Source organism: Microcebus murinus, chromosome 5 (genome assembly GCF_040939455.1).
Source record: "Microcebus murinus isolate Inina chromosome 5, M.murinus_Inina_mat1.0, whole genome shotgun sequence".
NCBI classification, from domain to species: domain Eukaryota; kingdom Metazoa; phylum Chordata; class Mammalia; order Primates; family Cheirogaleidae; genus Microcebus; species Microcebus murinus.
The window spans coordinates 3,663,640-3,679,810 of NC_134108.1; positions in this window are offsets into that span (position 1 = coordinate 3,663,640).

The following is a 16,171-nucleotide window of genomic DNA, read 5'->3' on the forward strand; positions in this document are numbered from 1 at the left end:
CTCTCCTCCACATCTCTTTTTGCAATATGCCAATGGCACACGTTTTCTTTCACAGTATTGAAGTTATGTGATACTGTGGTTTCAAAGCAGCTACAAAATTTATTCTCTCTACTTTTCCCTTTCAGACAACTAACAAAAGATCTAAGAAATGAAAAACATACATTGAAGAAACTCCGACATCCAACATCCTTAGGAAACTAGGCTTGGAGAGACTATCACCAAGTAAAGTTATTAAAGATAAGTGGTCTCTTTAACCTTTTTTGACTTCAAGACTTGACTCTGTCTTGGTGTGACCTTCAGCTTCTTAAGAAGTTTTATCAGAGCCCCGTACACACGGAGTTTAATCGCAAAGAGCAGGGGAAGGTGGATGGGGAGGAGGTCCTGAAGCACCAAGGCTGGGCATTTCCCCGGATGATTGACAGCATGACATGCGAGCAACTCCTGAGCATCATTAGAGGAAGCAGGCGCCCTCAGGAAGCAGGCGTTGATGAGATGGCCCACAGCACAGGGAACCATGTCCTCAGATGGAGCGGTAGTGGCAGGCGTGTATTAGTTTGCCAGGCAGCACCGCGAGAAGGGATGATTCACTGGGCAAGAAAAGCAGCCATCCAAGAGGCAGACCCTAAAAAATGACAGGTCTCAGAGCCCAGGCTACCACTGTGCTCCAAACAATACGTGTCTGTTCTACTGAAACAGCTGCTGTGCATGCTGTCAGTAGTGACATTTTTTAGAATGCCCAGTGAAGGACAAATTCTTTGAGATGGCAGCTTCTGGGAAGTTGTCAATACAGCTGACACTTAAACAATGTCACTGCAACAGACTTGGTAAAGACACTTTTTAAAATAAGAAATTAAAATTGTTCTTCCAGTAATTTAGCTTATAACGATCTGTGGTTAGGTTAAAAGAAAAATTAAAATAAGGAAAATAAACTGCAGAAGAGGATAAGAAAATGCCAAAGAGACCAAGTTCTATGCATTCCGTTATCAGAATAGGCCTTGCAAACATAAGGTCGACATGGAAATATTGACAAAGTAAGATTTTGCTTTTCAGAAAGAATTACCAGGAATTGGTAACATTTCAGTGGGTACAAGGCTTCAAATAATGGCTTCTTTGACACATTTTTAATACTATACATAACACTGGATATATATCATGATACGACCACACTCTCCTGGAATGAGAACTGTGATGAGAGAAAAATATCTTGAATGTGATAATATGCCTATCAACATTTCCAGACTAATTTGAAATTCCACAAAAAGCAGATTTATACTTTTATGCAATATTTTAAAGCACATGCCACATGTAAGGAGAGGACAGTGCTAGACACTGAGGATGCTGGGATAGGTAATGTCTAATTCCCCTCCCTGAGGCCGTGGAGGCAGCACCATTAGGCATTGCTTGGCCCCGTGGAGTAGACAGCCCAACACAGCAATAATTGAAACACATGTTGATAAGTACAATGGTTGAATCTATAAATAATGTGCTAACAAACAGAGAAGAGGAATTGCCTTTTGCTGTTTGGGGGAAGATGAAAGCAAGAAGCTGCAAAAGTTGGGCCTTCGCTATTTGAGAGTTGGCTATTTGGAAGAAGTTGAGGAGCGTTGGTTAAGGAACATTCCTGGAAGAGAGTCGCTTATTAGGGATTAAGTTCGCATGAGAAGGGTGATGTGTGTAGGATACCACTCTTCAAATATTTTGATCCAATGGCCCTGCAACACTCTGAAAAGTTACTGAGAACATCAAGAAGCTTCTGTTTGTGAGGATTCTATTTATCAATACTCAACTGTATTAGAAATTAAAACAGAAATTTAAATATCTATTAATATATTTTTAAATTATAGTCATTAACCTATACAACACATTTCATGAGAAATCACTGTATCTTTTCAAAAGAAAAAAAAGAAGCTAGAGGAGTGGCATTGTTTCCTGGTTGAAATATATTAATATCTGGCATCATGGAAGAGAGATAGATTCCGTTCTGCTTCTGTATTCAATCCATTGAAATACGGTAGACCGAGTCAGGACCAGGCCTTCTCTCCCCTCACCCTTTTCTTTCTCTCTCCTGGGGCTGTATTGTTCCGTGGCTGTGGCTAGAGACCATGCTCTAGAACGCTGGGCCCCTGCTACACTTAGCCAGGGCTGATTGCCCAGAAAAGACGTCCGGATGAGAGAGAAGGTGCTTTGACTTTGCTCCAGATTCTTCTGGCATTTTAATTCTGATGAAGTAGCTATGATTTGGGAAAAGATGCCTGTGAGGTCCCTACAAAGAAACCTTATAACTTTTTATTTTTTTGCTCTTTTTGGGGAATAGAGACCCCTTTTCAGTGTGAGACTTTTGGACATTTCCAGGCATGAGAAACGTGATGACGGTAGGGGCTCTCAGCTGCCCCCAAGCTGAGTGTCGCCCACACACGGAGCCTGAAGCCAGATTTGATGCCACCAGGCGCATTGCAGGTGTGGTCAGTGAGGAGCCTGCTGCTCTTTTCAAGGGGAAATTGATAAAGACATTTTAAAATGGGCCTGTCAGAGAAGTTTTCAATGTTTTGATTAAATTATAACAGATAAACAGAAAGGTACGCAAATCATGATTGTTCAGTTCAATGATGACCCCTAAATGAACACACTTGTGGACTGCAATCGATCCTTGCATTGGTTTTGTTTGTTTGTTTGTTTGTTTGTTTGTTTTGGCCTAATGAGGTGTCTGATATGAGAGCTATTCTTAAAATGTTTTCTTCTGAATATATTCTTATTGATTTGAGGCCATGGTTATTATAATCCTATCCATACCACTGAAGAAAAAGGATCTCCAGTGGATCAGAAAACAATTGCTATTTTTCTCTCCCCACTGAGCATTCAAACCCACTCTGTGGGACAAGTTTTTCTCATCCACATGAATGAAGTTTAGGGTGGATGCAGTACTTTTTCAGTTTACTCTTCAGTGATTGATAGAAAGTTTTCCAATCATTTTTAGCCTTCCAAAAATCATCTCAGTTCAATAATTAAATGTCTAATTATAGTTAAAAAAATATTCCATACTATTGGAAATTAAATCTATTGGTTTAGGTTGACTTGAAGGCAGGAATCATTCCCACTGTTACAGAAGGGGCGTTGGGGGTCTGCTTTCCCTGACTCTATTTAACAACTGTGTTTTCTGATTCCTCTAAGGTTAACAGTGGGGAGGAGAAGGAAAGCACTGAATGAGCGGGGAGCTGGTGCTGTCCTGAGAACTCCCTGGACTTGCTCAGCAGTCAAAGGTGCTGCTGTCCAGCCTTGGGCCATGAGCAAATGTCTCATCCTCAGGCCTCATTTGTGAATGTTGCAGGGCACCTGCCCACCACTAAGAAGCTCTCACCTTCAGCAGCCTTGACCCAGCCATGTTTGTGTCTCAGCCCCTTGTGGGCCATGCATCAGTTGAGGCCATCTTTCTACTGCAAGTATTTTACACGAACAAGATCTAGAGTGAATCCAAGTTCTCTCTCACTTGAAACAGAAAATGCTAACACGCATGCTGCCCCATTACACTCTGAGGAGTTATACTCCAGTGTACACATATCAACAGTTTCCTTACAACCCCTCTTCGCAAATGTGTCCAGATGCACTGCTGGCTCAGGGGGGCTGTAGAGGAAACAGAGGGAAATGTTTCCTTAAAGAAATCCTCTTTCTAATGTCTCCCTCCCACCCTTGTGCATCCTCAATAGGGTGATGGGCTAAGGATTTGCAAAACTAGTTTTGGGGACCCCTTTGCAAGTTCAGTCTGGGTAAGACTGTACCTCGTTCTGGAACGTGGAAATAGTAAAGTGTCTATTACCACGTAGTTTCACTGGAGCTGAGTCAGAAAAGCATCACAGTATATTATCGTTTTGTTACACAGTCTATGGGATCCTTTTGAAATCTTGCTGTGAAAGTAAATTTACTCTCCTCCTCACCTTGGTTTCACCCATAGATTTTACACACACATCATCTGTGTCATTACCACTTTAATTAGCATTTGGAAGAAAAGGGTATGGTCAGGGGAAAAAATGCACATGGTTTCTGTTTCTCAGAATACCAACTTGTACTCAACAGGTAGTGACAGATATTGCCTGTTTCTGAGCTGGCTTGATCTCTAAGTCAGCACCATTTTAGCTGTAGTGCTGCCTGACCACATTATTCCATCAACATCTATGTTATGTTTGTAAGTATGTATCATGATCATGAGTGATTTTCTTCACCTGCTTTGTCAAAATCCACAGATGTTAAATATTTTTCAAAAGAATTTAATTCAAAAGCACATACAAGAAACACAACAAAAATTAGGCAGTAATAGGATGACTTTTTTTTTTAAACAAGATTTCTTGGCATGAGATGCTGAAAATTGAAAAATGAAGTTTGAAGATCATTAGAAAATTATCAGTGTGAATAAAAGGCAAATTAAAAACTTGAGAGACTATTTATAACATGACAAGCAAATGATTAATGCTTTTATTATTTGAAATTCCTTGCAAAATCAGTAAGAAAAAGACAATGACTCTATTAAAACTGGCAAAAGATATGAAAAAATAATTCTATGATAAGTCCAAAGTTGTTAATAACCTAATAATGTGAATATAAACAAAATGGGAAGCCATTTTTCATCTTTTAAACTGACAATAGTAAAAGGTAATGCACAGTTTTGGCAAAGGTTCGAGACATTCTCATGCAAAGGTGATAGAAGAGAAAAAAGGTTATAGCTCACAATTTGGAAAAGTATTTAGAATAATTAAAATGTGCAAACCCAGGGGAACCTGTGGCCTTAAGACCACGTGTGGCCTTTGACTGAATTCAAATTTTACAGGAAAAAAAATCCTTTTATTTTTATTAATGCATTTTTGTTCATCTCTTATATTTTTATTTTATTTTTGAAATGAATGTACTTAAAATACCAAAAGAATAAAATAAGTTTCAACTAAATAATCTTCCCAGATTGACCAGCACAATTAGAATTATTAGTAAACAATAAGGGCTAAATTGACGGCTGCTATGACGCTGGTCATGATTTAGTTCTAACTTCCCCTGGCTGACTAGCTATCCTACTGCACAAGACTGGTTGGTGAGAGTTTATGGGCATCGAATATGCCAGTCTGTTTTCAGCCTTTGACAGTGGTGCACTGTTTCTGTTTGAAGTAGAAGCTGTGAATAGTTGTACAGTTCAACATTATTTTCTAATTCTGTCTGCTTAACAGCCCATCGTGTCAAAGAAGACCAAGAGAATGTTGGAGGAAGAAAACAGCTTTTTAGATAAGGATTGGGGATGGCCATATTATCTCGTTTCTGTTAATGATAAGAAGATTTGCTTGCTCTGTGATACTGCAATATTAACATTTACAAAATTCAGTGCTCATCAGCATTGTAACACTCATAAGGATGACAAATATTTTAAATTAGAGGAAGCATGAAAAGTTGTATTGGAGAAATTAAAAGATGAAAAGCAAAAGCAAAGACAGTTCTTTCAAGCAGCAATAAGACCTGGAAATAATGCCCCTGAAGCACCTTATAAAGTAGGTTGTATACTTGGGGAAAAAAGAGAAGCCATTCAGTGAGGCAGAAATTGTGAAAGAATGCATTGTTGAAGTTGTAGGATGCTTAGACCCCAATAACACTTCAAAGTACAAACAACTCTCTCTTTCAAAGAGAACCACAACTGATTGGCAGCATGAATTAGCCTTCAACTCAACAGAACAACTTCATGTAATACTTCAAAAGGAAAACATATATTTATTCAATTGCTTTGGATCAATCAACTGATACTACTGACTTGGTGCAGGTTTTATACTCCATTCAGGCCATAACAGAAGATTTTCTTTGCTACGAAGAGTTACTTGCTTTGGGCACTCTTGTGAACAAAACACGGGGAATAGGTATCTTCAACAACTTTCAAGATAAATGTCGTGAAGTTGGACTGAATTTTGGAAATTTAGTGAGTGTATCATTAAATTTGCTAAATTTAGTGAGGTGCATCATACAGATGGGTGCACCTTCCATGACAGGAAAACATGAAGGGTTTATTGCACAGATAAAAAAAGTATTAACAGATTCAGATGCTCTCAATTCTTTTTATTGTATCTTGCATCAGCAAACTCTCTGTGCTAAAGATACTATTTTAAATGCCACTTGGCAACAGGTTATAAGTATTGTTAACTATATTTGTGCAAATGCAGCAAGGCATCATCAGTTTTGTAACATGATAAAGTTGAAGGATGAGGTATTCAGTGTGGATTTGCCCCATCATTCTAAAGTGCGTTGGTTGTTGCAGGGACAGGAGTTAGCCATTTTATTTATCTCTGTGATAATTTTATCTCTGTGTGAACAGATAATTAAATTTTATGAAGAATAGAATCAGCAATGTGAATGATTGAAAGATGATTTCTGCAGGAATATGGCATTTCTTTGTGATATCATATCAAAAGGACTTGAATATTTCTTTGCAAGGAAAAAATTAAGTCTACAGATGATATGTGGCAAAAAATCCAAGTATTTCGAAAAAAAGCTATCTTTTTTTTTCAAAACACTTCTTCAAAAGAAGATTTCAGATGAACGTCTTCCTTAGTTAACAAAGGTCATTGATGAGCAGGATGATACATGCAAATCATTTAAAGAATACACAGATTTTATAGACCTATTAATTGGAGATCGAAAATACAATGAAAAAGGTTCACTGACCTTGAGAATCATGACATCACACTCAAATTAGCATTTCAGCCTCACCTAGTTGACGTCACCAAGGCACCTAAAGAACCACAGATGGAACTGATTGAGCTCTCAGCAGATGACATTTTAAAGTCATTGTTTGTTGCTAAGAATGATCCAACGGAAATGTAGAAATATGCAGTAGAATACCCACATCTTCAGCAACATGCCCCCAAAATACTTCCTTGCTTTTCAACCACTTATTGCTGAGAATCTACACTCTCCTACCCAACCCAAATCAAGATGCTCTTAGGGTCACAAATGACTGATCCCCGTCTACGGAGTCAACCGAAACTGTGGACCTCCATGATGCAACCAAATATTCAAATGCCTTCCCACAAAAAGCACACACAACAAAGTCATTTAAACGTTAGTTAGCTTTAAAATTAACAAATAGTTTTCATTTTTTAAAGTTTTTAAGTACATAATAGTTAGATTTTTACAAAGTAATATACATTTTTAAGTATATCTAATTGAAGTTTCTTGAATATGGCATTATTTGATTACAGCCAAATTAATGCAGCCTTCCAACATGAAAAGGTTCCCCACCCCTCCTTTCACCCACCAATCTCACGTCTAGAAATTTAATAAAGGAACTAACAAAGGTTGTGTGTCAAGGTTAACTACAAGAACATGCAGTATTGTGTTTAATAATGAAAACTTTGAACACAAAATTAAATATAAAACACTGGATCAACAGTTGAAAGAATGTGTACTTCCTTACAGTGGTGTGCTGTCTACCATATGGGGAATAGATATCTTCAACATGCGGCCTAGCTAGTAAACTACATACTGTGTTTCCCCGAAAATAAGGCAGGGTCTTAAATTTTTTTTCCTCAAGAAGACACCTAGGGCTTATTTTCGGGGGATGTGTTATTTTTTTTTTTTAAGTACGATACAACAATCTACATTTATTCAAATATAGTTAAGTCGTCTTCTTCTGGAACATCATCATCATTCTCCAAACCCCGAATTCCATCCTGAATTTCTTGCGACTCTATTTCCTTTGGAACCATTGGCCCCAATCTCCCATGTCGAGCAATAGAGCTCTCGTGGGGCAGATGAGAAGGGCTGCTCCTCTTCTTTACCGCTCCTCAAGGAAATGCATGGGTTGTGCAGATGCGCTGCGTAGCCACGCCCGTCACTAGGGCTTATTTTTGGGGTAGGGCTTCTATTGCGCAAATGCTTAGAAATCCTGCTAGGGCTTATTTTATGGGTAGGTCTTATTTTCCAGGAAACACGGTATACCAAACTAAATGAAAAACACATGCTATTATTCTTTCAGAATTTGTAGCTGTTCTTTCAGAATTTGTATTTGTTGACTGTGCTTTGTACAGAGGACTCTTGTAGATACTAATGGTAAAGCAATGAATAAAACAGGTATTTAATAAAATGCCTAATCTCACAGTACTAACCTCCTACTGAGTAAAAGATAATTTTGGATAAGTGCTTTGATAAAAATAATGCAGAATAATGAAATAAAGTAAAACAGATTGGAAAGAGTATAGACAGCATGATCCCATTTTAAAGAATAATTATATACATAGGAAAAGTTTATACACATATATAATAGGATTCTTTACTTTCAACCTTTTATTTTTTATATTTTAAAAATATGTATATTACTTTCCATATAAGACAAGTCTTTTAAAATTAAATCTGAGTAGCATAAATATTTTAAATAATTTCTTCTATGCTTTATTTGTCTTTTTTTTTTACTTATTAATATTTATTATATTGTAAATTAAAACCGAGACATTTAAAAATACTTGTTCATTTAAACATAATAAAATTAACCCATTACTATTTAACATCGATAACATTTATGAAATGGGGTAAAGAGAGAGGCTGGTCAAATTGCACAAAGTCTCAGACATGAAAAATAACTTTTGGTGATAAATTATTGCACAGCATGGTAAAGTCATAATACCTTGTTGGCTGCCCTTGTGCATTCAAGCCTCCTAGAGGGTACTCACTGCCACATGGAAACTGCCTGCCCCAGCTACGGGCACCCTCTGGCCCAATTCAGTTCCCTGCTGGGTAGGGAGAGACCATTCCCAACCCTGAGTCATAATCTAATGGACGTGGGATTGAAGAATGAGTTCAGGCAGTGTCTTCCCCGGCCCTTGCCATGGTGCCAAGATGGCGGCCAGCGGCAGGTGTTCCTTCACCCTTGTTGTGCGCCACTCGCCACTCAGGGGTGGGCCACATGCACCAGTCCTCCCTCCTGCTGGGTCCACCCTGGCTGTGGCCCCACCCAGCACCTTGCCCTGGCCAGCTGCAGGGGTTCTGGCAGGGGCAGGAAGACCTCATTTATCAAAAATCATACAAACACAGATCATTTTGCAGACTGTAAACAATGAGTTTATCTCAAGCAGAGAGCTCGAGACTCAACATGCTATAGTAGCAGGTTGACCATTTGAGCTCTGAATTTTAAAAGAACCAACAGCTCAGAATAAACCACAGTCCATTAACTGCCACTTTTCCTCACGTTCTGTACATGCAGTACCAACCACCACTTTTCCTCACACACCAGACAAGAGGTATCACAATAATCTTTAGACGTAGAGACGAAAAATCACAATCAAACACAAACAGTATAGGGAGTTCCCAGTACAATCTAAAATGCCACAGCCTATCAATCAAATGGGAATTTTCATTTAAAAGCTGCTTCCCCTCACACTCCAGCACGTACATTGGATTACAATACCGTTCTCTTTACACATAGGTTCATAGCTACAAGTAAACCATTCAGCCAACACTTTTCCCAAGGGACTTTGAGATAGAACTTCTTTATGTTGCAACAAAACTCACAAATAATGATACAGGGGATGCAAAAATGCCAGAACCTATCGAAGAAATGGGAATCCAAAGGGGATATATACCACTCTAACTAGCAGGTTCAAAACCCCGCCCAAATGGTGGCCTAGTCCCCCCATTCCCTGGGAACCACAAATGAACTCCAAATTCAAACCAGTTTCCATAGTTCCACTCAACCTCATGATTTCCATCCTCTAAATGTGCCTGAAAATAAACCAAACCAACAGGAAGGTCTGAAAAAACCCTATATGGGTAGAATTAGGGTCTTGGCATGCAAGCCGGGGAATTTACACAACAAAAGGGCTGGCATCTGGATGTTTTCAAATCCATTTCCCTCTCCTCAACTCAGTTCAGATTGCAGGGAGCTGCATTTACTTCAGGGAGACAGAGACGGGAGTTACCCAGAGCTAAAACAGGCTCCGGCAGCTTCTGGGGTCATCTCTTGCTCTCTCACCTCGAAAAGTTGTTCCTGCTACTAGCAAAGACCCATGGCTTTGACCCAGGGTTGCTCCCTGCCTCTTTGTGGGGTGCCATTCCACCAGGGTGCCAATGGCCCACCCAAGGGGCCAAATTCTGTTATCAAAAGTTCAGTACTTGCTCCCAAGACTGCATCAGCAGAACAAGGCCAAGTGATTTGAGAAGAAGGAAAGATGAGTTTATTTGTCTTTTTAATATTTTATAATTCACTATTATGATTTTACATATCTATTAATTATTATAAATTAAAACTCAGGTTTTGTAATATAGGAAAATATAAATAGTGGTTGGATAAGTTGTACCCCTGTTCTCTTTTATCCACTTCCGGAAATATTTATTGAGATACGATGTATTCCTTACACAAATTTTTACACCCACCCACATAAATAATTATACGGTAATACATAAACGTGTTTATGTGTCCATGTGTGTTCCTGTCTTAGCACAGTCTGTTTTTCTTCTTCTTGTTTTCTTTGTTACTTGGATACACTCTGCCTTCCTCTTCACCAGAGCACGGTGACCCAAGTTAACAGACCGGAATGTGCCAGTCTATCTTTTCCTCTCCCCCACCCCATGCTCATGTGATGCGATAAAGACAAACAAGCAAAGTCTAGAGGTGCAGGGGAACCCTTAACCAAGAGGTGGCAGAGGATGGTGGGGAATTCTTCAGCTTCTCATCCTTCAGATTGACAGTGCCGGGGGACTTCCAGAGTGACGCCAGCAGTCCAAGCATACCCGTGTTGCCGTCAACTAGAGCAGACAGGGGCTCAGGCTGGTACGACCCCCTACTGGAGTAACTCATTCTGTTTTCTCCTTCCTGCTGAAGGCATCCCCTCCCACACAAACGGATTCAGACAAGTTCTTGACCCAGGCTCTGATTATCTGATTAAAATAAGATGCTAAATATATTGCATATATATAATGTATATATTAATGTATATATTTTGCATCATGATTCTCTCATTAATTATTTTTTATGAAGTCCCTCCTGGTATGTTATTTCACATGAATTAATTTCTCTCTTTCTCTCTCTCTATATGTTTATGAATAGATTATATATGTACATATATCCATTTTATTTATTATTTTCCTACATCAAATAAAACTGCAAGGAACCTTTATGTTTTAGTACTTTGATTTCTATGGGCTAAGTTGAAGAGTGAGATTTCTTTGTCAAATCTATATACATATATTATATATAATATACATATATAATTTTTTATAATTTTATAGATGTGGCCAGATTATTTTCTAAAAAAGGTAGTAACATTTCCCACTTTAGTAAGAAAAAGTTTGAGAGTATCCTTTGCCACACATGCCCACTGGAAATAGTTTTTATATCTTATTTCTTTTCAGTCTGACTGATGCAAAGTTATAAATTATTATTACTTTTATTTACAGTTGTTTGAGTACTGATGAATTTGATCTTTTTATATGTTTCCTGGCCTTTCAAATTTGAACTTCTATTAATCATTATGTTTAAGTTTCTTTGCAAATTTGTAGCAGCCATTTTACATTATGAGTAATAACACATTGATGACTGCATAATAAAATTTTTCCAGCTCACATGTTTATCTACTGGCATTTTGGGGGATAATTTTGCTATATAAATGTGTATATTTTTATATAATTCCATATGGCAATTTTCCTTATAAAAATGCCTAGGCTTTAAGCCTTATTTATTTAATCAATTGTCTTATGTTTATTTTCATTTATATATGTCCTTTAAACTTTCTTACAAAAACATTTTATAGTTCATTGCATAGAAGTCTTTCTTCCCCGCTTTAGTTTGGATATTGTCTACTGACCTATATTCTAGATAAGTAACCTGCACTTCAGCTGGGAAACCTGCTAATAATCATATCTATTGCACAATTAATTCAGATATTGTATTTTTTAAGCCTTATTTAAAAAGAGAATCTCTTTGACCCTTATTGTTACTCTGCTAGGTTTTCTGTAGACATTCTTTTAATTTTTTTTAACATTCAGCACCTTTAATCCATCTAAAATTCATTTTAAAATATGGTTTAAGATTTGTGTAAGTGTAGAGTCCCTGTATTTGTCTTCTAGATAGACAGTCAACTGTGGCAATACCATTCATTAAATAACCTATTGATTTTTCATTGAATTATGCTAACGCCTGTGTCTACATACTGACACCAACATCTGTTTCACTGATTTATTTATCTCAATTCATGTTTCAGTAATAGTCAGCTAGTTTATTCTGTGTTACAAACACCCCCAAGTGTCCATGTGTTAAACCAACAAATGTTGATTTGTTGCTCATTCTGCACATCTGATGGAGCTATTCTGAAATCCATGATGAAATAGTCTCTATGACACACACCCGTGGTGAACCACTCCCTTGTGTTTCTGTCTGGAGTCACACTGACTATTTATGCTCATCCTTCATTTGCGAATGCAAGCCGCATGCTCACATTCCTTTAAGGATGGTGGGAAAGTACCAAAAGTAGAATATTTGTGACCAACCATAATGATTACTCTTACATACAAATACCACTCTAGTTTGATTTTTATTGTGATCAGTTCAAAAAAATCCTCAGTCTTTATCACTTCAAAATGTGCTACCCTTATACTCTTTCTGGAAATTCAAATAGACAATGTTTGACATTCTCATTGTATCCTCCATATATTTCATTTATTATTTTATATGTCCATCTCTTTGATGCCTATGCTGAAAAAAGGGCAAAATAAGTTATTTTGATGTGTTTTCTTACCCAATATTTTCTTCTGCTATGTCTACTTTTTAAATGCACAGCCCTTGAGTTTTCATTTTACTTTTATTTGTATAACTTTTAGTTAGCTTTTTGCAAGATTCCTAGGCATTTTAATAAATCTGTTTTTTACAGTATTTTTCAAACTTTATTTATATTTCTTTAATCAGAATAAGATATTTGCTGTATCATGTATGTCTGATCATTATAATTACCATATGCAAAGAGTTTTAAGTCCATTTTTTCAAGCTTTTATGTTTTTTGGCTAGAGCTTTCTCTCAAGTGATTTTCTGTGAACAATATCCTCACTGAATTATTTTTTTCATACCCTAAGGTTAGTTTGTTTTGTCTTTTTCATTTTGATTCTTCATTTTGAAGCTCTTGCATAAACATTTCAGTTTTCCTAGAACTACCTTCCACTATCCCCCAAGTGTCTGTTATTTCACCCAGATGTCTGTTATGCTCTTATGCCTGAAAATATTTCTTTGATTTGGTCTTGCAGACCTCAGTCTCAACAGTGACTGGGCGGTCCTCCAGTTCATCTATTGAATTTTATAGTAAGAAAATCTTGGTGTTTTTTTTTTTTTTTTTAATTCTTAGAAAGACTTGTGTGTGTTTGTGTGTGTGTTAGACTTTAAACTCCTTAAGTTCTCTCTCTCTCTCTCTCTCCCCCCATCTCTTTTAAATCTGTGGTCCTTATCTGTGACTTTTGGCAGGCCAATATCCTAGTGTTCTCCTTTCTCCCTCTCTAGGGTGGCTGTTCAGCCCACCCTAGATGGTTGTGTTGTTTGTTTGTTTCGTAGGGAGCTGGAAGGTGACTCAGGTTCCCTCACCCTTTCTGTAACTATTGCATAGAAGCTGAGAGAACCTCTGTTCCTTGCAGAGGATTTGGAGGAACTTCTTTGCTTCTGCTTCCAATCTCTGGAAAAATGTAGAACAAAGAGGGGTGACCCTCATGGCACAGGGCAGAGGAAATTCTTTAGAATCTTGTGACTCTGAAAAGTCTATATGTACTGTCTTGGTCAGAAGTGGGAAGTTAGGAATGAAAGAGCAATGGGAGAGTTTTAAAAGTCAGCAAAGTCTCACTCCAAAAGCCGGTGAAATGGTGCATTCCTTATGAGACGTGGGGAATTGCAGGGGTGATCATGTGAGCTTGGTAAGTCATTGTACTCAGAAACACAGTGGCAATTTGTTCAAGAAAAAGTGCCAGCACAACTTTGAGATGTTCTTGGTTACAAAGCCAGGACTACCAAATCGTGTGCCTAGTAAGAATAGTAAATAACAATGGTATTGAAAGAAAATCAAATACATATTTTGGCTTTAGGATTGATGAAATATATTTAAATAATACATAAATATCAGCTAGAATTTACTACAAATAATTCTACAAGCTTTGACAGACTGCTCAAGTAAAATACAGATAACTATGTATATTATATTTCATGTAAGACGCTGAAATGACCCGAGACAATTGACCTGCCGTAGCAAATATTCAAATCAAATTTCTTAACCAGAATATAACAAAATGTAATATATTAACAAAAAATAACTTTCTCTTTTATTCAAATTTTAATTTGTATTACTAGCTGTTAAGAACTCCTATAGAAATAGCATGTATATAGACTCATGGGACAGAAAGGAAAAAAAAAAAGGCTATAATGTATAATGTTGTTGCTTTGCTGGTGAGAAAAATTTCTAGGGAAATGCCAACTTGACGTGAGTGTGGGAAGCATGATAGCAGGTGTAATGCGTGTCCATTTAAATAAAAGGCATTGATCTCTACTTATCGTGAACTGAAAAGTCCAAGGATTGTTGACATTTTCTCTATTGGCTTTTTTCCCCCTAAAATCCATTCTAGAAGACAGCAATTTGTTATGACAACCTGTTCTATTCATCATGAAGAAAAAGAATCAGGCCTTTGTCAATATGCATTCTGAGCAGTGTACTCTTTGTGCAAGTGGCATACTGTGGATGAAAATTAGTCTGCAAAGTCAACTACCTGATACTCTAAGTACAATACAGCATTTGCACCTATTTTACTGAAATCACAAAATGCAAGAAAAGATGTTACTTTTCACCACGTGCACATTTATCCATTTCCTTCAATATATTGTATGCTGGGTTGTACTTTGGGAAACTCAAAATGTAAATGGCAATAAAATGCATGCACATAAATTCAAACAATGTTATTTTAATTATAATAAACTGCTGAATTTTATCTAAATATAAGTGGCATAAATCGAAATAGTCTACATTATTCTGTAAAAACAAATAACCTCAGTGAATTAGTACCTGCCTCACAAGGATAGTCCACTCTGTGTGTGTGTGAGTCCTCAGGACAGCTGTCTACATGCGTTAGCTGGATAACTTAGGCTGCTTCAGTCAACTCAGCGTGGGCACCTCCATGTCAGTAAGTGCTTCTGTGGGCACTGCACCTTGGGAAGGGCCAACTGGAGGGGCAGGCACCAGCTAATAGGTGCTTCCCCCTGGGAGTGACTCACCTATTAACACATCACTTCTCACCAGGGAAACAGGATCTCCACTGCCAGGACAAAGTCACACGCAGAGGGGAAGGAGTGTGAGCAGCCCCTATGCCCGGGTATCGATGAGAACTGGATATTGGTAACAGTGGTTACCTATTTTCTTTTCTGGTCTTCCCAATCCTTCCGTCTCTCAAGTTCACCAATAATCATTCCCAAAGCCTTCAACACCATAACAAAATAATAGTAATCGTCTATTCAGCTTTCACTAAGAGCATGGCACTGTGTTAAACACTCTGGGCATGTTATTTTACTGTCCTTGAGCCAGTCTCTGAGGCCAGAGTATCACCCTCTATCTCCACTGCAGGTGACAGAATCCCTCCTGTCACTCAGCATGCATGCTGTCAAGTTGCAGTCCCACATCTTTTCCTAATTTCAAGGCTTACTGCCCAGGTTACTGTCTCAAATTGTAATTTGCTTCCATTAGCCAATTCCTGGCTATCTATTTTATTTAAAAGCCTAGCATAAAAAAGTGTTTATGAAATGATATTTGAAAGTGAAGAATGGGAACGAAAAGGTTAGAAGCTGATTGATAACCCATTTTCTCTATCATGGTAACACCAAGGGTGAGGAAAAAAAGGAGGAAAAACTAAAGAAAAATGATAAGGAGCTCTTTTTGTAAACATTTTTGTAAACATGCTGATATGAGGGCTTGGTAGTGTTTACTCATGAAAGCTAAGGCAGAGTCACTGGTGTGAACACCGCCCAGCAGCTCCACAGCTGGCCATTCCCACCGGAGCAACCTGAGACCACCCCAGCTTCAAGACCACGCTCCCTCCCCAGGCTCTGCTTCTCTTCTCCTCAGCTCTTCTGCACTCTCTGTCCTTTCCAAAACTCTCACATGCAAATGATACAAAAGAGTTTTATAGTTCTTAGCAACACATTGAAAGG